This window comes from Herpailurus yagouaroundi, unplaced genomic scaffold, assembly GCF_014898765.1.
Source record: "Herpailurus yagouaroundi ecotype Mexico unplaced genomic scaffold, PumYag 160, whole genome shotgun sequence".
Taxonomy (NCBI): Eukaryota; Metazoa; Chordata; class Mammalia; order Carnivora; family Felidae; genus Herpailurus; species Herpailurus yagouaroundi.
In genome coordinates this window covers 23,421,798-23,442,816 of record NW_024412401.1, presented here as the reverse complement: position 1 = coordinate 23,442,816, position 21,019 = coordinate 23,421,798, and the positions used below count along the sequence as shown (strand labels likewise).

At 42.6% G+C, this 21,019-nt stretch overlaps 1 protein-coding gene across 5 annotated transcripts in view; it reads right to left on the bottom strand.

Moving 5' to 3' along the window:
- TDRD7 (tudor domain containing 7) overlaps positions 1-14,484 on the bottom strand; it is a 73,890-nt gene extending 59,406 nt beyond the window's left edge. For 3 of the 5 annotated variants that reach the window (XM_040481754.1, XM_040481757.1, XM_040481759.1), the window contains exon 1: positions 14,337-14,484. The gene's annotated coding sequence lies outside the window, so the exon portion shown is untranslated. Of the gene's footprint in view, positions 1-11,285; positions 11,357-13,912; positions 13,932-14,336 lie in introns of those variants that run through there. The other 2 variants (XM_040481755.1, XM_040481756.1) reach the window with 2 other exon arrangements.
- Positions 14,485-21,019: the final 6,535 nt, after the last annotated feature.

Genomic DNA, 21,019 nt, shown 5'->3' with positions numbered 1-21,019 from the left:
TTGAAATGTGGCCAGCATGACTGAGGACCTGAATTTTAAACTTAATTGGAATTAAATGTGGCTAGTGGACACTAAATTGGACAGCACAGAATTCTAGACAGTCTCATTCTTTCTCTGGTTTAGAAAACAAAAAGGAGAAGGGCACCTGGGTGGCTCAGTCGGTTAAGTGTCTGACTCTTGATTATGGCTCAGGTCACGATCTCATGGTCTGTTGGATTGAGCCCCACATTGGTCTCTGTGCCGACAGTAAGGAGCCTGCTTGGGACTCACTTTCTCCCTCTTTCTCTGCCCCTCCCCTGTGCACATGCTCACTCGCTCTCGCCCTCTCTCTCTCTCTCAAAATAAATAGATAAATTAAAAAAAAAAAACAAAAAGGAGGAATAGCATACAATTCTAGCAATTTCCTCATCTGTCCATTTTATTTTTTTTTTTAATTTTTTTTTTCAACGTTTATTTATTTTTGGGACAGAGAGAGACAGAGCATGAGCGGGGGAGGGGCAGAGAGAGAGGGAGACACAGAATCGGAAACAGGCTCCAGGCTCTGAGCCATCAGCCCAGAGCCTGACGCGGGGCTCGAACTCCCGGACCACGAGATCGTGACCTGGCTGAAGTCGGACGCTTAACCGACTGCGCCACCCAGGCGCCCCTCATCTGTCCATTTTAAAAAGGAGGGAAGATATCAGCTCATTTGTGAGTGCTCTTAATAATAAATATGATACTCAAATGACAGTGAGGTTAAATGACAAATATCCTAAGTACTCATTATGTACTTCCCTCCATTAAACATCAACTCTTTTAGAACTGTCACCACCAGCACCAAGATTGAATTAATACTATGTATATATACACAATGTGTAGTATAATATTATTTGAAAGGGGAATGTGATAAAGACATGTATCATAAACCTTATGGCAACCACCACAAATGTTTTAAAGAGATATAAATAATAAGCCATTAGTAAATATAAAACAGGATAAAAAATTCAACCAAAAAGCAATTAGATGTACAACTGAAACTAACACTGCATGTTAACTATACTGGAATTAAAAAAAAAAGAGCAATTAGGAGTAAAAAAAAAAAAAATTGGGCAAAAAAAGGGTGGGGGGGACAGAAAAGAGATAACATCTAGCAAAATGGTAGATTTAAAGTCAACCACAACAATAATTACATTAAATGTAAATGATGAAAATATCTCAATAAAAATTTAGGATCAGTAGAGTGGATATAAAAGACTTACCTATATACTATGTACAAGAAATTTATTTTAAATACACACACATAGATTCAAAGTAAAAAGAAAAAGATATGACATCCAAATACATGATTAATTAATACTAGAACAAGGAATATCACCTGGGATTAAGAGGGACATTACATAATTAAGGAGTTAATTCATCGGGGAGATATAACAATCCTAAATGTGACTGCACCAAACATCAGTGCTTCAAAACACATGAAGCAGAAACCAATAGAGCTGAAAGAATAAATATATTCATGATTATTTGGAAAATTCAAAACTCCTTTCTCACTAATTGGTAGAACCAGTAAGCAAAAAAAATCAGTAAGGATATAGAAGAGCTTAATAACAATATCAACCACACTGACCTAAGTGATATCCATAAAATATTCTACCCCAACAGTAGTGGAATATATATTCTTTTCAAGAGCATGTGGGACATTCACCAAAACAGAATATATTCTTGGACTTAATACAATCCTTGACCAATTTAGAATATTAGAATAATTGAAATTATACAAAGAGTATCCTGTGACTAGAAAAAATTAAATTAGGTATCAGTAACAGAAAGATACGTGGACAATCCCCATGTATTTGCAAATTTAATGACATACCTCTAAAACAAAGGTCAGAAAGAAAGCCTCCTTCAGAACCAAAACATCAGAAAATATTTTTAAATAAATGAAAATACAGTGTACAAAAGTTTACTGGGTGCAGTTAAAACAATATCTAGAGGGAAATTTGCAGCATTATATACTTATGTTGGAAAAGAAGAAAGGTCCCAATTCAGTGGTCTAACCTACTACCTTGAGAAAAGAGAGCACATTATACCAAAAGTAGAAGAAAGGAAGGAATAAAAAATGAGACCAAAATCAATATTGAAATGATGAAAGATTAGTAATGAAATAGAAAAGGTAAAGAAAAAAATCATGAAACCAAAACTAGTGTTTTGAAAACATCAATAAAATTGACAATCTTCCAGGTAGACTAATCAAGGAAAAAAAAAGAGAACACAGGAATTATTAATAATGGGATTAAAGAAGGGGCCATCAATATAGATCCTATAGATATTAAAAAGAGAATATTATGAATTTATGCCAATAAATTTGGTCAATTGGAAGAAATGGAGTAAATTCACTGAAAGACACAAATTCCAAAGCTTACTCAAGAAAAAACAGATAACCTTAATATCTCTGTATCTACTAGAGAAGTTGAATTTGTAGTTAAAAACCTTCACACAAGGAAAACTCAAACCCATATGGCGTTATTGCCAATTCTACCAAAAACTTTAAGAAAAAATAATAACACTTCTACACAAACTCTTCCAAAAAACATAGGGAAGGGAATACTTCTAAATCTATTTTTCGAGGCCAGCATTATGCTGACATCAAAACCAGACAAAGACATTACAAGAAAAGCACAGACCAATATCCCTCATTAACATAGCTGCAAAAATTTCCAGCAAAATATTAACAAATCAAATCCAACAATATGTAAGAAGGATAACACACCATGATCAACTATAGTTTACTCTAGGAATGCAAGACTGATTCAACATTCAAAGATCAACCAATGTAATGGACTACAATCAAGAGACTACAGGAGAAAATCCCCATGGTATCAATAGGTAAAGAAAAGACATTTGACAAAGTTCAAAATATTTATGATAAAAACTCTCAGAAAATAATAGAAGGAGACCTCCTTAACCTGATAAAGAATATCTGTGCAAAACCCACAGCTAACATCATATGTAATGGAAAAAATGAATGTTTTCTCCCTAAGATTGGAACAGGGCAAGAATGTTCACTCTCTTCATCTGTATTCATTTATCACACTGGAGATCCTAGCCAGTGCAAAAAGACTGATTTCAAGACTATAAAAGTATATTAATCAAAGTAATGTGGGTATTGTCAAAAAAGCAGTCACATTAAAAGAACACAATACATAATCCGGAAAAAGACCCACACGCACATAGTCAACTGATTTTCGACAAAGTTAACAAAAGAATTCAATGAACAAAGTTCAACAAATAGTGCTGGACCACCACTCATCCATATGCAAAACATGAACCTCATACCATATTCAAAAATTAACTCAAAACAGATCATTTAGGTCCTACTTGAAAAAGCTAATACTGTAAAATGTCTAGAAAAAAACAAAGGAGTAAATCTTTGTGACCATGAGTTGGGCAAAGATTTTTTAGAACCACAGCAGAAAAAACTGACAGATTGGATCTCATCAAAATTTTAAATTTCTTCTCCTTTAAAGGCTGTTGAGAAAATGAAAAGACAAGCCACAGACTGAAAGAAGATATTTTCATAACACAGCTGGTAAAGGACTGATAACCAGTATATATAAACAACACTCAAAACTCAATAAGAAAACAAAGAGGGGCACCTGGGTGACTTAGTCAGTTAAACATCTGACTCTTAATATGAGCATATGTTGTGATCTCCTGGCCATGGGCTCGAGCCCCACACTGGGCTCAGCACTGAGCATGGGGCCTGGTTGGGATCCTCTCTCTCCCTCTGCTCCTCTGCCACTTATGCACATGTGTGCGTGCGTGCTCTCTTTCTCTCTCAAAAATAAATGACTAACTTAAAAAAAATAAGAAAACAAAGAGCCTGATTAAAAATGTGCAAAAGATTTGAATACATACTAAAGTAGAGATGTAGATGGCCAAAAAACACATGAAAAGATGCTTAATGGCATTATTCATCAGGGAAATGCAAAATTAAATCCACAATGAGGCATCACGACACATCTGTAAGAATAGCTTAAATTTTTAAAAAACCACTAATATGAAGTGCTAATGAGAATACAGAGCAACTGGAATTCTCATACATGCCTGGTGGCCTTGCAAAACAGTACTTTGAAAAACATCTTGGCAGTTTCTTACGAGGTCAAAAGCATATGCTTAATATTCAACCCAAAAAACTTACACATAGGTAATTACCCAAGAAAAATCATGACTATGTCCACACAAAAACCTGTACTTTAAATGTTTATGGTAGCTTTGTTCATAAGTACCTCCAAATTGGAAACAATCCAAATGTCTATCAACAGGGGAATGGATAAACAATGTGGCACATCCATGCAGTGAAGTAGTACTCAGCAATGAAAAGGAACAAACTATTGATACCTAAAACTGTATGGATGACTCTTTCCATCATGCCAAGTGGAAGAAGCCAGACAGAAAAGGCTATATACTGTATGATTCTATTTATGTAACATTCTGGAAAAGGCAAAACTATAGGCATAGAAATTAAATCAGTGGTTGCCAAAGGCTGGGAGTATAGGAAGGGGATTGACTATAAGAGGGCACAAGGCAATTTTGGGGGTGATGGGAATATTCTATGTCTTGATTGACAAACTATATTAGTTTGTCAAAATTTAGAGTACTATAAACAAAAAAGGGTGACAGTTATTACATGTAAAGTATATCTCAATAATTCTGAGAAAGAAAAAAAAAAGCTCTTTCAAGTTGTGCCACTTTGCGGTCAACTCTCACCCTCTCATACACACTGTCCTGTCTCCTGGCAACCACTGATCTGCTTTCTGTCACTATAGATCACTTTTGCCTCGCATTCTTGGGCTTCACCCGTGTTACCCCATTTCTCAGCAAATACTACTTATGCTATGATAAGTACTAATTTCACTGTGTGAATGTGCCACAATCCATTTATCCATTCAAATGTTGACAGACACTTGGGTTGCTTCCAATTTGGGGATATAAATAAGGCTGCTTTGAACAGAAGTCTTTGGGTAGACATACATATTTTTTTTCTCTTATACAAATTCTGAGATTTGGATTTTCTAAAAATTTAATATACATACTAATTCTGGGAAGAAAGTAATCTCATCCTGTAGATGAGAAAACCAAAGCCTAGGGGAAATAACCAAGATACTGTAACATATATGGAAGCCACTCACAGGGATGCTACAGATTCTAAGTCAGTGAGACAGACAGGCACTCTAAAGAGTAAGCAGCAAAATATGACAGCTATAGGGTCTGAGCACCTCCATTGCCCCTGACGTCCAAACACACTTTGAGTATGCTGGGGAGCAGGTAAGAGAGGATGGCTTTGGGACCTCTATCTCAAGGCTGCCGGAAGTTGAATCTAAAGTATGAATTCAGGCTCTTAAATAGTAAACTCCTGATTACAAGAGAAATACTTTGATTTGTAATGGTTCCGGACTCAACAAAGATCAATGAACTTTAACTACACGGTTATTTCCTCATGTCGGAAAAACCAACTGGCCAAGTTTTCATTTGCAAGAGGAAAACCTGAAGGATCACCTACTCATGTCCCAGAGCCAAGCCTCCCCAACATTTTTACCTCCACCTTGCCCACCTTCTTTCCTTCAAAACTCTGTCCCTCCCACCTCTTCATTTAGAGCTCTTCTGAGTAAAGCTAGACTTTGCATCTATGTATACCAGCATTTCCAGGCAGGCCTTGATGATGAATTGTACACATATAATGTGTAGATAAAATGCCAGGTGGTCGGCACACAAGTAGGAACACACCTGCTTGGGTGTTAGCAGTGTACCTGGATCGGCTTAGACTAGACTGTTTAGTACACCACGCTCCTCCCCAGTCAGAACCACTATAAATTCCCCTGCCCAGGGTTTCAGTAGGAAGGACTTGCCCTTCACCTTGAGAAGGAGTTTCTACTGCCTCCTCCTTTCCCTTCTTTCTGGAAAGAGCATCTATTCCATTACTACCTCCCCAGTGTGATCTACTTTTCCCCAGCTACATTAGGGAGTGAGCAGCAATCACACTAATTTATGGGGTAAAAAAATTTCTGACAAAGACGTTCTACTCACTAATGGACATCCAATGACTAAAACATAAGAGAAGCCCAATAGGATGGTTTGAAAGGCCAAGTGTAATCCCATCTTAGAAGCTAATCAGAGACTGGTTCTACAGGCTGCCCTATATGAAAGCCTTCTACTCCTTCCACCCTTGGGAGAACCACTGCAGACTACTTCCCCTCAGATGTCCCCTCTACCTTCCTAAGATCTACTCTGAAAGAGCTGCCTGCAAAGACCTCCCAGACATTAACAATTTGGGGGCGCTGATAATTAGTAGTTGATATATTGATTTTGATTTGATTTGATTTGTGGGGAGAGGCAAGGGATTGTGGAAGGCTGTGCCCATGCCTCCCCTTGCTGGCGTCTCCACGTTCACTATCACCACACAGAAAGCGTTTATTTTCCTGGGACAAATCCTTTCTCCCAGGCCCCAGTTTCCTTAGCTGTAAAACAAAAGAGTTCAGTATTAGTGGCTCTCAACTCTTATCACCATCACCACATGGTGTCAGACAGGCTGACATCCATAATTCCCCCACTCCTCACCAACTCCATGGTGACCCTCCTTAGCCCATGCCAACAACATCTCTTGCCTGGATTGGGGCAATTGCCTCCTAGCTGGTCTCTGCTTCCACTTAACCTCCTAGAATCGATTCTTCACATAGGGACCACCAGGGCCCTATACAATCTGCACTCACCCCACTTCTCTGACCTCAGTTCCTCCTTCCCTTATGTTTCACTCCCTCCACTCCACCCAGCCTGTCCTCCTTGCTGTCCCTCAAACATGCCTGGGAGAGCCTCACATCAGGACTTTGGCACTTGCCATTCCCTCTGTCTGGGAAGTCCTGTCCCAGGGGGCTACACAGCTCACTGCCTCAGCTCCTTCAGGTATTTGCTCAAAGGTCACCTTCTCAGCAAGGTCTTCCCTGGACACCCTAGTCCAAATCAGAACTGTTATGCCAGCTGCCCAATATTCCCTACACCCCTTCCCTATCATATTTCACTCCTTAACACTTATCACCACCCAAGATTCTTTACTTAATCTTACCACCTGCTTCCCCAACATGACTATAAACTCCATGAAAGCCAGGATGTGTAAGGTTTTGTTCACTACTGAATCTCTAGTGCCTCGCCCACACGAACTCAATAAACACTGAGTGAACGAATGCCACGTGCTCCATCCACCTAATACTCCTTTTCTCTCCTACTTACTAAAATATAGCATAATGCATGTGAGGCTATTAAAGGACTCATCTTTAATTTACTTTATTAAAAAATGACTTGCAAATTTTCATGATTGTTATGAACTGGCTGCGAGAGCCAACTGCATCACCAGGCTGTGGCTGAGAACCATCAGGTAGATTACCCCGGGGCCTTTCCACTCTGAGCCAGCATTCTCAGTGAGCAAGCCCAGGTCAGGGACACAGTGTTATGGTAAGAAGTCCACACATCCCTACGAGCAGGAGGCACTGCTTGAATACTGGCAAGTGTCTCACGCTTACATGTATTCCTGTTTCCCAAACAGTGCGCATATACTGTTGGGATTCACAAACACAAATCGATACTGAATTCACAGCAGCACTTAGTAGTTACATGCTTTATCAGCCAATGGTAGAAGCCTAAGTACTAAGTAGGCAAAGTTCCACAAAGTTTTTTAAAACATTAAAAAAAAAAAAAAGACCTTATACTTGGCAGGACTGGGAAGCAAGGCTTGACCACATGGCTGCAATCCAAATTAAGTATCTTTATCCTTCCCTTCCACTCCCCACCCCACCTTTTTTTTTCTTTACATATGCTATTTTCATGGAACACTATGATTCTCTATTTGCAAAAAAAACTTTTTGGAGGGAGAAGTAGTCCCTGGGCTGAGACTGAACATCTCAAACTGGTGAGAGGTAGTTAAGTACAGTAAAGCCTTGGAGGGAAAATGTGACTATTCATCTTGTTCAGATGTAGGTCATATTCTCATGCTTGTCAATTTCTTCCAGTTGGATTTGCAACTCCTACATTAGCAATACTACTTTAGGCAATGAACAAAAGGAAAGTTACAACTAAAGCTTTAAAGGGATGCCTGGGTGCTCAGTCTCTTGAGCTTCTGACTCTTGATTTTGGCTCAGGTCATGATCCCAAGGTCATAGGATGGAGCCCAGAGATGAGTCCCCTGTCTGGCTCCAGGCTGAGCATGGAGCCTCCTTGAGAGTCTTTGTCTCTCCCTCTTCCCCTCTCCCCTGCTTGCATGTTCTCTCTAAAAAAATCTTTAAAGAAATCATTATTTTCTAATCTGTATTGCTTTAAAATGCTCTGAATTTTTAAAAATTTATTTAGTTTTGAGAGAGAGCAAGACAGTGTGAGTGGGGGAGAGGCAGAGAGAGAGAGACAGAGGATCCCAAGCAGGCTCCATGCTGCCAGCACAGAGCCCAGTGTGGGCCTCGAACTCACAAAACCATGAGATCACGATCTGAGGTGAAAGCGAGAGTTGGATGCTTAACTGACTAAGCCACCCAGGTGCCCCTAAAATGCTCTAAAATTTAATTCCATGATTATCATGGAATTTTTCAAGATTTTCTATAGATGGCAAATTACACTTAAGAACTTTTTGTAAAAAGCACACAAGAATACTCTCCTCTATAAAAATTAAGTTTATTATCTTGGATGTCATCCATTAGAAGCACAAAAGGAAGTTGATGGGAATTTCAACTGTGCCTCAATGACAGGATTTTTTAGGTATCCTCCCCCCAAAAGATTAAGTTTGCAAGTTTCCTAAAGTGGCTCCCTAAATTTTTAAAGCTGCCATTTTGATCTTCCAACTCTCTTTCCCCTTTTATTTCTACTCTCTGAAAGCGTTGTGAGAAATAAAATTTCTAGTTTAAAAAAACTCAAATTACTTTTATTTTGAGAATGTTATGCAAGCCCTGGTGACTAAGTTAGGCTAGGTTGGGAGAAATAAAGTTGGTTATCTCTGTTTTAGACCACAGCTTCTCAAGTTAAAATTCTTAAGGGTTTCCTTAGACAATACAGGGTCTGCCTGAGCTGAATAAGAATCATAAACACCAGAGTAAAGTGGAGTTATATCTGGGGAATTATTTAATCAGAGTACTTTTAATTTCAAAAACTGACCAAGATCAGCTAGCAAAGACCTCAGGGGGAAGAAAATGGCCACAATGTGGGGTGTCTGGGTGGCTCAGTTGGTTAAGCGTCCGACTTTGGCTCAGGCCATGATCTCGCGGTTTGTGGGCCCGAGCCCTGTGTCGGGCTCTGTGCTGAGAGCTCAGAGCCCGGAGCCTGCTTCGCATTCTGTGTCTCCCTCTCTCTCTGCTCCTCCCCCACTCATGCTCTGTCTCTCTCTGTCTCAAAAATAAACATTTAAAAAAAAATTTTTTTTAAGAAAATGGCCACAATGTGTCACAACAAATTGCACTTTCCTCGCTTCTCTTCCAAATGACAAGCATCAAAAGTGGTCACCTGTACTTACCATGGTACTTGGCATTCAAAAGTTACCTGCATTTCCTGGAAGCACGGTGCGGATGGAAGACTACCTATGAATATATGCATTAAACGGCCAAAAGTAAAATGAGCATTGGCATATTGGAGAAATTTTTAGAACCACATTAAATTTGAAACATCGGAATTTTCCAAAGATTTTCTTATTTGCCTCATTAACATACTTATGAACTGGAAAGTTTGCAAAGAAAGCCACTGGATCTCCTCCAAGATTCCTCACTTAACTAGTAGGCAAAAAGTGACTTACTACTTTGGCAAAGGCTCACAGAGCAGAGATTCCCTGCTAGACTACAATCCCACAATGTCCCCGTATCCCGCCTGGCTTAGGAAAGCAGCATAGGATGGAGGCCTGACTTCACAGTGGGGAGCCGAGAGAAGCATGGAATGCTGGTGAGCACCTTCAGACCATCTCCTCTAAATCCTTCCGTTTAAAAATGAGGAAACTGAGGGGCACCTGGGTGGCTCAGTCGGTTACGCGTCCGACTTCGGCTCAGGTCACGATCTCACGGTCAGTGAGTTTGAGCCCCGCGTCGGGCTCTGGGCTGATGGCTCGGAGCCTGGAGCCTGCTTCCGATTCTGTGTCTCCCTCTCTCTCTGCCCCTCCTCCGTTCATGCTCTGTCTCTCTCTGTCTCAAAAATAAATAAACGTTAAAAAAAAAATTTAAAAAAAAAAATGAGGAAACTGAGGCCCAGGACAATCATTCCAAGTTTCATATACCTTTATGGCCAGAACCACAACAAGAACCCAGGGCTTCTGGTTCCCACAACTAGGGCTTCCTTTTAGACAGCTACTCCAAATGTAGAGTTGGTTTCTGCAAGTAAATTGGACCTATGGAATACTGACTTCGTGATCAGCCCTTAACTGATCATCTGGCATGAAACAGGGATCTGCCACGTTCTGATTTAAGGTGTGCACCCAAATCCGAAAGCATCTCTCACTGCTGCAAATATTCAGTGGTGGCGATTGACATCTCATTTTATCCTTCCATTCTGTCCTTTTTCTTTTCCCTACACAATAAATCACAGGACCCCAAAGTGTTAATAATGTACAAGAAGTGGGGCAAGGAACAGGGGAAAGTAATGACCAACTTTAACAAAGAGATATTTAGAGGCACCTGGTCATGATCTCCCAGTTTATGGGATTGAGCCCCACATAGGGCTCTGTGCTGACAGCATGGAGCCTGCTTGGGATTCTCCCTCTCTCTGCCCCTCCCCTACTCTCTCTCTCGCTCTCTCTCAAAATAAATAGACGTTTAAAAAAATTATCTTCCTTTAAAAAGAAAAAAAGAAAGAGATTTAAGTAATTTAAATAGCCTGAAATAATTCTCACACTCAAAACTGTATTTTGGAAACTCACAGCTTTTCTCTTTAATACACCTGGTAATCATCCTGAGAAAGTCTTATTCAGAAGAAGGTGGCTTCTGTGTCCTCTAGATACAGCCTTTACCACCAACCCTCTGTGACTCAATCATTTGCATATTATCGCTTTCCCATTGCCTGACTTTCCTCACTCCCTACACCCAAAGACCTTTAGCCCAGCTGCTCTGGCTCTCACCTGTGCTTTCTCGTCTTTAAGTTTCTCTTTTCTTAACTATTTTCAACTGTACTGTTTGGCTCATCTTCCTCAATGCATTTTTCATGTCATAAATTTGAGCTGCAAAGTGGCACTAAACCCCAAAATACATCTGAAGAATTATTAGGGTAAACTGAAATCACCAAGTAATCTCTCTTACGTTCTTGGGCAGCCACTCAATTTTTAGTATCTCCTCAGGGTATATACTTCTGGTAACTGGCTGTCCTTTTACTTGAAGACAACATTAAAAAAAAAAAAAGTTCATTTGTTTGTTTTTGAGAGAGAGAAAGAGAGAGAGAGAGAGAGAGAGACAGAAAGGGAGAATCCCAAGCAGGCTCCATTCTGTCAGTGCAGAGTCCAACACAGGGCTCAATGTTACGAACCGTGAGATCATGACCTGAGCCAAAATCAAGAGTCAGATGCTCAACCGACTCAACCACCCAGGTGCCCCTTGAAGACACTATTTTAACATGCCAAGGCCTAAAAGTTCAGAACGTCCGTGCTGAAAAAATTTTAGACATCATCTAGTTTATCCCAAACCCCTCATCTTATAATAAATTGAGGCTAAGAGAGGGAAGGCTTTGGTCTAAGACCCTTCCCGGATGATTTCTCATCTTGCAACATGTTAACATGTTCTCTTTTCTTTCCAATTACAGTATAGTCTACTTGTTACCACCTGAATTACTTCTTTACCAACTCTTTCAAAAGGAAAGATAGTAATTAATGCCTTCAGGTGGTGATCTACCCCCACAGGGTATCTTTAGGGAACAGGGTTTTTACTATTATTATTATTATTATTTCAAGCTCTAAAGTGTACATGCATTACTAACTACATATTATGAATAATAAGTAAGGGCCTTCCATAAATCTACATATTAGTGAAAAAAACTCTGGAGATAATAAAGTGACCTAGTTAGGATTTGGGGTCTTAAGCCCAGTCTGCTACTAATTAGCTATGATCCTTTGAGTGAGTCACTTCAGGTCTCTTTTTTTCATATGGATGGGTGATAAGGAAGATGGACAAGATCTGTGATTCTCAACTTTCCCTGGAGTCCTTCAAGTTCTGAGATGAGATCCAAAGATCTAAAGGAAATCACAGGTTTGCTTCCTCCTGACACAGCTGCGCAGCTAAAATATTGAGTATGTTTGCAAGTCACTAGGTATTTCATGCCGACCAGAAGCTCTCATTGGCATGTATACACATCTCAGCTAAAAATGACAAAATCAATTACTTTTGGTTCGAAGAAAAAATGTAAAAACACACACACACATTTGGCCCACTGAGGAAATTATAAAAAGAATGAAGCTTTCAAAAGCACAAATATGGGAGTAGAGGGCAGAGAAAAAAGTTTTGCACAGAGAAAGAAAAAGCGATTCACATAAATATGAAATTAGATTTCACTCAAGTACCAAGGAATTTCTGTCCTTCCTGTATTCATCTGCTGATCCTGAAAATGCCCAGATGCAAAGCACTCTGTCAAATCTCAGTTCTTGAAAAGAGCGCTTGATCAAACACAGAATAGGCACTTAAGAGTTGGATTATAAAGTATTTTCCTTTACATTCATACCAAGTCTCCAACAAGATTCCATTGCACAGAGAATTTAAAGAGAAGTCCTTCAAGGAGTTTAAATGTCTTGGTACAAAACACAGTAGTTCATTCAGCCGTGTTCAACCAATACACTTAAAAGGGCATTAGCAGGGATTATGTTCCATCTCCAATCTACAGGGACTGAAAACTGAAGGCACTGCCAACTGCTGCCTCACCGTCTCACTGTGCTTAACTAGCAAAGAGGAAATCTGTGTGCCACCAAAGGGCCCTGGGCCGAGGCACAGGAGATGTGAATTCTAATCCAGCTGGCCCCAGGAGCAATTCCCTGCACAGAGCACAGTGCTTTGCCTGTAACTGATGCTCCGAAATGTCAACTAAGTGGAAATGCAAAACCCCCCACCAAGTGCCAATGAATATTATCCAGAGAACTTAAAGATGCCTCCAAGAAACTGAAATCCAGTTAGGTAAAATATAGGAACTTTGGTGTAAGGAAAAGAACTAACGTGTCTCGACCATTAAAATAAATCGAAGGATTTACAGTAGTTACCTCACAAAAGCTTTGTGGAGTAAGTTAAACATTTCCATTTGATAATACAGAAAACCAGGCTCAAAGAAAGCAGTTTATTCGCCATCCACAATTAGTAAGAGGAGAAGCCCAGATTTCCAACTCAGGTCTGCAAAGCCCACAGTTTGCAGTATGCAACGCCTACACATCAAGGCAGCCCAGGATGAGTTAGAAATTTGGGTCTAAGTTTCACTTCTTGTCTCTAAGTTGTTTTATACCACTAGACAGAACACTTGTTCTGCAATTTTCCCACCGCACCATGGGACGTAGGGGGGCGGGGCGGTGACCTAGATCAGTAGTTTGTTTTGTTTTGTAAGGCGGTCATCAGAATCCTTTGGGGCCAGGACTTTTTTCTAATATAGGCATACGCCTTTCTTGCTCTTTGAAACTATGCGGGACTGGTACGCTTCAGTGATAACTGGAAATGCATTACACCCCGCAAACGGAACGGAGCAGAAAAGTTGTGCGGGCCCCAATCCCCCTCCCATTAACTTGAGGCTGAGCACCTGACGCTGCAGGATTCGTGTCTCCTTTTAGCTTAGAGCTGTGTGCCGGCCCCGGGGCTCCCGGTCTGAGAGCAATGTATAGTATGTGTGTGCTGCATTACCTGAGCGGCCTGCAGGGGCTGGTCTGTAGAGAGAGGCCCGTGCCTTTGAGGGGCTTAACGCTCACCGTGTAAAATACCGAGCTCAAACAGCCGGCGGCTCTGATATGCCCTGCTCCGGAGGGGCGGCAGTGGAACCACTTCCTGGTCAGCGTCTCCCGCCCTTCGTCCACACCCCTACTGCTGCATTTCCCCCGCTACACTGACTTGCCCGGCGGCAGGAGGGTCTGTCAGGCTCCCGGGCGGACGCCCAGCCCGTCACCAAGCGGCCGGGGGAGGGGTCCGATCAGAGATTTAAAACAACGCTCTGGAACTCCAACTCCCCGCCCCCCCCCCCCCCCCCCCCGCGGGGCATCTCCTGCGGCTGCCGGGAAGAGGCCCCGGGCCCGTTCCACTGTCCCTCCAGTGACCCAGGTGCGCCGTGCCCGCCCGAAACCCCGTCTGACGCCGCCCGGCACCTGTCGCGCCTGCAGCGGCAAACCCTGCGCTCACCTCGTCCCGGGGGCCAAGGCCCGTCCCCGCGCCTCTGGGCCCAGCTCCCGCCGCCGTCTCCGCCAGGCCCACAGCCGCGGCCGCCGCCCACTTTCGGTTTCCCCGCACGGCCGGAGCCGCAGCCACGGCTCGGGATTCACCTCAAGCCCCCGCCCCGCCCCGCCCCGCCCCGCTCTGCCCCGCCCCGCTCCGCCCCGCCCCGAAGGCAGCCCGGCCTCGGCTCTGCGCACGCGCGGGCTCTCCGGCCGCGTCGGCCCACGCCGGCGTCCGCGCGTGGGGAGGGAAACCGACGCCGCCTAGCGGTTTCTGCGCGTGCCCACGCACGGGCCGACGGCGGAAGACGACTGCGGGGCGGGTTCAGGCGCGCCTCCCCGTGGACAACGCAAGTACCCGCGGGCAGGCCCGGCCGGGACCCGGCACTTCACACCCAGCAGGACCTCACCAGCAGTTAACGCGCTCTTGCACGCTTGCTTCACGCCCAAGTCAGACGTTTCAGTCAACTCTTGCTCATTCTTTTGGTTAACAGGAACAGTTACTTTTAACCCTCCCAGACGTCCACCTGGTCCGCTCATTTCCTTTAGGTTTTTCCGAAGCGTCACCTTTTCGAAGAAGGTGCTACTTTAAAAAATGTCAATCTGCTTCCCGGAGTTTCTCACTTCTCAGCTTTCTCTCTCTTGAGCGCACTGTATGTATTTTACTTATCATGTCCTCGAATTAAGCTCTGTGAGCACAGGAATCTTTGTCATGCTCCCTAACCTATTCCTGGAGCCTAGGATTGTGCCTGGCACATAAGGGTTAAATAAATATTTGTCGAATTCATTCCTTCATTCATTATAAAATTATTGAACATCTACTATTCATTCACTTATTTCTTGTGCTCATTAATTCTACCAACATATATTGGACGTGTCGGTTTGTATTCCTTAAACCAACATTGAACACTTCTCTGCACTTATTCTATAAGCATTTGCTGAGGTCTGCTGTTTTTTCGAGCAGTATATATTTTTACAGCTCTATTGAGGCATACTGTAAATGGCACATTTAGAATGTACAATTTGATGTTTTCACATATGTATACAGCTGTGAAACCATCACTGCCATAAACATAACAGCACACCATCACCTCCAAAAAGTTTTCCCTGGGTCACTTTTATAATCCTCATCTCTTGTGCCTCTCTGTCCCTTGCCCCTTCAACTGCTGATCTGCTCTCTGTCACTATGGATTAGTTTGCTTTTTCTAGAGTTTTATATAAATGGAATCATACAGTATGTGCTGTCTTTTTTGGTAGGGGTCAGGAGGGAGGTCCAGTTTTTTTCACTCAATGTAAACACGTTGAGATTCATCCATGTTGTTTTGTGTACCAGTAGTTCATATCTTTTTATTGCTGAGTAGTATCCCATTGTATGGGGGTACTAAACCTACCATATGACCCAGCAATTCCATTTACCCAAAGTTTGCCCAAGAGAAATGAGAGCATATGTCTACACAAAGACCTAGACAAGAATATTCATTGCAGCCTTGTTTACAATAGCCAAAAATAGAAAAAAAACAATACCCACTGGTAGTTGAATGGACAATCAACTAGTACATATTGAACACCTGCTGTTACATAACAAACTTTCATGGAACGCCTACTCTGCTAAGGCACAAGCCTATGCTTGAGGAGCATTTTAAAAATTATTTCTTTTTTTTTTAATTTTTTTTTCAACGTTTATCTATTTTTGGGACAGAGAGAGACAGAGCATGAACGGGGGAGGGGCAGAGAGAGAGGGAGACACAGAATCGGAAACAGGCTCCAGGCTCTGAGCCATCAGCCCAGAGCCCGATGCGGGGCTCGAACTCACGGACCGCGAGATTGTGACCTGGCCGAAGTCGGACACTCAACCGACTGCGCCACCCAGGCGCCCCTAAAAATTATTTCTTATTTATTTCCTTACTTATTTAATAAACTGCACATCCAACATGGAGCTCAAACTTATGACCCTGAGATCAAGAGTCACGTGCTCTACCAACTGAGCCAGCCAGGCAAGCACCCTTGAGGGTCTTTTGATTCAGTGAAAAGAGATAGCAAGCAATGAAAAGGCTGGCTGGAAGTAAATCACAGAAGGCCCTATAGCCCATGCACAGAAGTTTGGGCTTTTCCCCAAAGGCAATGGGGAACTGTTCAAAATCTCCTTTGAATGCTGTTCTCTTTTATACTCCCACATCTAGTCCCTAACTAAATCTGCCCAAATGTCTCTCCCCGGCACTTCTCTTCATCCCTGCTACTGTATTTCAGTCTATTTAGGATCTCTCTCCCTTGCAATCTGCTCCAAACACTGCAGTGGGTTTAATAGACCTAAAATATAGCCAGACCCAGTTTGGACTCTGCAGTGCTCATGACATCTTCTGACTCCACATTTATGATAGGAAAGACGTAAAAAGCAGCTCCCAGTGGAAAGAGTGCCAGTGGAGAAGACAATTAGGAAAAACTCCAGAGTCCAACATGCAAAGTAAATCATAAAAGCAATGTATGTTGACCTCAAGTCTGAGATTCTTCATCCTTTCAAAGGGATTCTGTGGACTGTACTGTTTGAAAGACAAATGACGTTCTGCAGCTAGTTTTTTAAAAAACTGATTTTGGGGGGCACCTGGGTGGCTCAGTCGGTTAAGCATCTGACTTAGGCTCAGGTCATGATCTCACGGTTCATGGATTCCAGTCCCCTGTCAGGCTCTGTGCTGACAGCTCAGAGCCTGGAGCCTGCTTCAGATTCTGTGTCTCCCTCTCTCTCTGCCCTTCCCCCATTCATGCTCTGTCTCTGTCTCTCTCTTTCTCTCTCTAAAAAAAAAAACATTAAAAAATTTTTTTAAATCAGATTTTTGATGAATAGTTTACATATAATAATAATACATATTTTAAATGTATGGTTTGGTAAATTTTGACAAATGTATTCAATCGTGTGTCCACCACCACAATCAAGATCTAGAACTAATTCATCATTTCAGAAATTTCCCCTGTGCCTCTTTAGAGTTAATTTCTTCCCCCTACCACCAGCCCCTGGCAGGCATTGATCTGTTTTCTGTTACTAGAGCTTTTCCTTCTCTAGAATGTCATATAAATGGAATCATACAGTATGGAGTCTTTGTGACTGTCTTCCTTCACTTAGCATAATGCTTTTGAGAGTCACCCATGTTGCCACATCTATCAGTAGTCTGTTTCCTTTTATTGCAGAGTAGATACCATCACCGGTATGGATATGTCACAATTTGTTTATTCACATTTGATACATGTTTGTGTTATTTCCAGTTTGGGGCTATTGTGAATAAAACAGCTGTAAACAGGGGGCGCCTGGGTGGCGCAGTCGGTTAAGCGTCCGACTTCAGCCAGGTCACGATCTCGCGGTCCGTGAGTTCGAGCCCCACGTCAGGCTCTGGGCTGATGGCTCGGAGCCTGGAGCCTGTTTCCGATTTTGCGTCTCCCTCTCTCTCTGCCCCTCCCCCATTCATGCTCTGTCTCTCTCTGTCCCAAAAATAAATAAAAAACGTTGAAAAAAAAATTAAAAAAAAAAACAGCTGTAAACAATCACATGCAGGTCTTTGTGTGGTCATATAGTTGTCTTGCATAAAGACTTAGGAGTAGAGTTGTTGGTTGCAGAATATGTGTATGACTAACTGTGAGAAACTATCAAATTGTTTTCTAAAATGGCTGCATCATTTTGTTCTCCCTCCTCCCACCTGCCAGCAGTGTATGACAGGTCCAGTTGCTCTAAATCTTCTCCAGTCCTTGCAATTGTCAGTCAATTTAAGTTTAGTCATTTTAGGAGATGTATACAGATATCACATTGAGGTTTTTTAATTTGCATTTCCCCATGACTAATGATATTGAGCATATTTTCATGTGTTCACTGGCCCTTCATATATGTTCTTGGGTAAAGTGTCCATTCTGCAGGTAGATTTTTGGCTAAGACATGCCAGGAGGTTCTCAGAAGTCCATGGAAAGCTGACATAGCAAGGACAGGTTAGGAAGTTTGTTAACTTTCTTTGGAAATGGCCCCAAACCCAGGGAATTCAAGAATTAACTCCCATGCCCTGGATATATAATTGCATTTCAGGGAAATCGGAGATGATATCAAAGGATGACAAAAACTGGTTATTCTTCTGACACAATGGCTCTTGCCTCTTGTGGGATAGGAGGTCAGAATATGGGAGAGTAACACATGGATACGAAATTTGGCATATGATGTCAGAGAAGATTTTGGGGGCACCTTAAGTCCCACTAGGAAACTGTATTAAAAACTGCCTTAGATGAGGGCATATATCCTGAGGCCAAAGAACGGAGTTTTCAGAATGAACAAGACTGAGGTGGAAGGTATTCTCTCTCAGCAAAAGCCCAAGCTCATCTTTGGATGACAGGAGTCAGGGCCAGGAGCATCTGTGTCTCTCTTTCAGGAGAGGCAGGAACACTTCCCATCCTCAAGGGCTGTTGAGAGGTTGTGATCTGCTCGGATGGCTTTTGAGTGTAGGCAAGACAGATAGTAGGGGGACCAGGACCAGCTGGCCAGTGGGCAACAGCCTGGCAAGTAATCTGTGCCCATCCAAATACTTCCGAGAGGTTGTCATGGGAAAGGAGTGCCAATCAAGGCCCAGGCATAAGAAAGGAAGATGGCTTTATTGCCACCTTATCCTGGGCTGAGAAAGGTGGGAATATGTCCAGTGTGAAATGTCCACCTAAAGCCCTTCACGCATTTTTGTCTACACCTGGGGAGCCTGTTTGGAGAGAGCCACACTGGACACAAACACCAAAACACCCGTACAAGGCAGACAAGACCAAAGCCACTGGTTGAGGTGCATCTCTGTCCTTCCCTCCTTCCCTTCTCTCAGTCCAGCAAGCACCACTTAGGAAGAAGGGGAGACAGCAACCACATTCCAAGAGCACGCCTGTAGCTCATTTTGTTTTTATCTCACTTGATGGGGTTTCTGGCATTTGCAATGCGGTCTAAGAAAGAGATACTCCCAACCCTCCCTCACAGGGTCTCTCTGACGTTTCCGCTGTGGTGGGCAGTTCTTCCACTCTTCAAACTTTGGAGTGGCAATTTTAGACACCCCAGTTGTCCCCATGTCACTTCCCATCTGACCTCGTCTGCCTCTTCTCTAGATCGTCTCCTATGAGGAAACCCAATCCCAAACTCTCATTTCTATCTCTTTGCCTACCACCAGATGAGCTGCAGGGACTTGGCTGTGGCATTATTTGGGGTCTTCATTAATTCCTCTCCTGGGAAATCTTCCTTGAAGCCCCACCTGAAAGTGACCTGCTCCCTTAGTGGAGCTCCTGTAGCACCTTGTCTGTCCCTCAAAAATGTTTACAGTAGGGGAGGATGTAGGAGATGGTCCCGGGTCTCATCTTCCTTGTGAACAACTTGAAAAGACTTATATTGTATTCATCTTTTTTCCTCTGAGTTATTTAATTGCAAATAATTTTAGCAATGATAATTCTAAGTCCCTCTTAAAGCTGAACAACACGTTCAAAGTTACATACGTGGACTAAGTCCAGCCTCACCTCACCTTTTTGCTTACATAAGGCCAGGAAAAATAGATGCATAACAAATGGAATCTTTGGACAGATCTACTTTTAATCATTAACATCATGATCACACCCTCTCCTGTCAGCTATTGCCTCACCAACAAATGCAGAGGAATTTCTAGACAATTGCATTTGTTTTAACTGAGTAAGGAGAAACAAAACAAAACAAAACAAAACACTGAAGGGAGAGATTGCTGGGGCGCTGCTAAAATCCAGGCCCTGGTAAAGCTGAGGATGTGCTGATCAAGCAAAACTCCCTAATCTGCCCACAAAGGCCTCCAAGGTGAGTCAGCTGAAAGGGGTTAATCCCCAGAAGGGACTGATCCCTAAAGCTGTAGAGGCCACCCAGCCACTGAACACTGGAAAACAGGGGATAACGAAAGCTTAAAGCCACATTGTGTAGAGCAAGGTCATAGGACCAACGGGGGAGGGTCTTGGCTCTCTAAGAGATGGCCTCTGCCCCTCTAGAGCTGTGGCTCATTTGCACAGCCCAGCCCTGGGCAAGGCCCAGAGAGAAGGACAACTCCCAGGATGCAGGTATTAAGTTGGCAGCAGGTTAAGGACCCAGATGTGGGGTAGGGCATGGAGGTGGGGTGACTAATACTTTAAGCAAGGCAAGCAACTATAGCATTACTGATTCTGTAACAATCAATAAACAGACTGGTACAAAAATTATACTGCAGTTGATGCTAGGGGTGAGGAAGGGAGGAGGCAAAGAGAAGGAACCACGTAAGTCTACGGCTTAGTATAGCTTAGCTGATCCTGAAATCAAAGATGCAGACAGTATTCAAGAAAATGTGGTTTCAGAGCCCCCTGACTGGTACAGTTGTTAGAGCATGTGACTCTTGATCTTAGGGTCATGAGTTTGAGCCCCATATTGGGGGTAGAGATTACATAGAAAAATAATATCTTTTTAAAAAAATGTGTGTTCAGATTCAAAGTGTAATACTCTGGGAGGATCATTGCCACTTAGTTGTTTGACCTTGAATAAATCAAAATCTTTTGTTAGATTCCCTTTAAGTGGCAAAATTAACCCAGTAAGTAGCAGAAGAGAATTCACTAGAGGCTTTTTGGACAATTCCCATTCTTTAGTGGGTCTCCATGAGAGCAACATCATGGGGG